Source organism: Pecten maximus, chromosome 12 (genome assembly GCF_902652985.1).
Source record: "Pecten maximus chromosome 12, xPecMax1.1, whole genome shotgun sequence".
Taxonomy (NCBI): domain Eukaryota; kingdom Metazoa; phylum Mollusca; class Bivalvia; order Pectinida; family Pectinidae; genus Pecten; species Pecten maximus.
The window spans coordinates 1,515,863-1,516,509 of NC_047026.1; the positions used below are offsets into that span (position 1 = coordinate 1,515,863).

At 34.5% G+C, this 647-nt stretch overlaps 1 protein-coding gene across 2 annotated transcripts in view; it reads left to right on the forward strand.

Annotated features, from left to right (window-relative positions):
• The first annotated feature begins 241 nt into the window (after positions 1-241).
• LOC117338818 (gamma-aminobutyric acid receptor subunit beta-3-like) overlaps positions 242-647 on the forward strand; it is a 19,022-nt gene continuing 18,616 nt past the window's right edge. For both annotated transcript variants that reach the window (XM_033900170.1, XM_033900171.1), the window contains exon 1: positions 242-319. The gene's annotated coding sequence lies outside the window, so the exon portion shown is untranslated. The remainder of the gene's footprint in view (positions 320-647) is intronic.

The window sequence follows — 647 nt, forward strand, 5'->3', positions numbered from 1 at the left end:
CCCTTTGGCAGACGTTGTTAATACGACAAATTTACACAAGCGTCAAAAACGTGAATCACAGTATATGGCTAGAAAGGCATCATCGAATGTTTAAATCATTCGGACACCGCATGACATTGCCTATTTTGAAAAGTAAAAACAGAAGGCTTTGTATAAGGTACAACTTCACAGACATCATAGTCCGTCTGATATATCCGGATATTGTGTTGATGTCGGTTTTAATACTACTATGCAATAACGAAAGACACTTCCGGTCGACGTCGTCTGCTAAGGGGGATCATTTTTTTGACTGTTTTGTTGCATGTTTATCTGGATCTAGGTATGTATTTACTTACTGGAACATGCTATAAAATTAGGATACTATTTCATTAAGCTATCAAATGAATCAAAGCATTTGTCATGTTTACGTATGTAGCTTATTGGCTGATCATAAGCTACTATTGTTTAGGTCTCAGTCGGATGACAAATAGACTGCTACAAAAACTATACACAAACATTCATATATTCAGTTCAAAAATAAATTACCTTACTTTACCATTTATTATGAAATTCTCTGTTGTCTGATGAAGTGTCATGCAAATACTGTATAATAGTCAACCATCTGACAGAACAGTAAAAGAATCATAAATGAAGTCCTCTTTATGTGA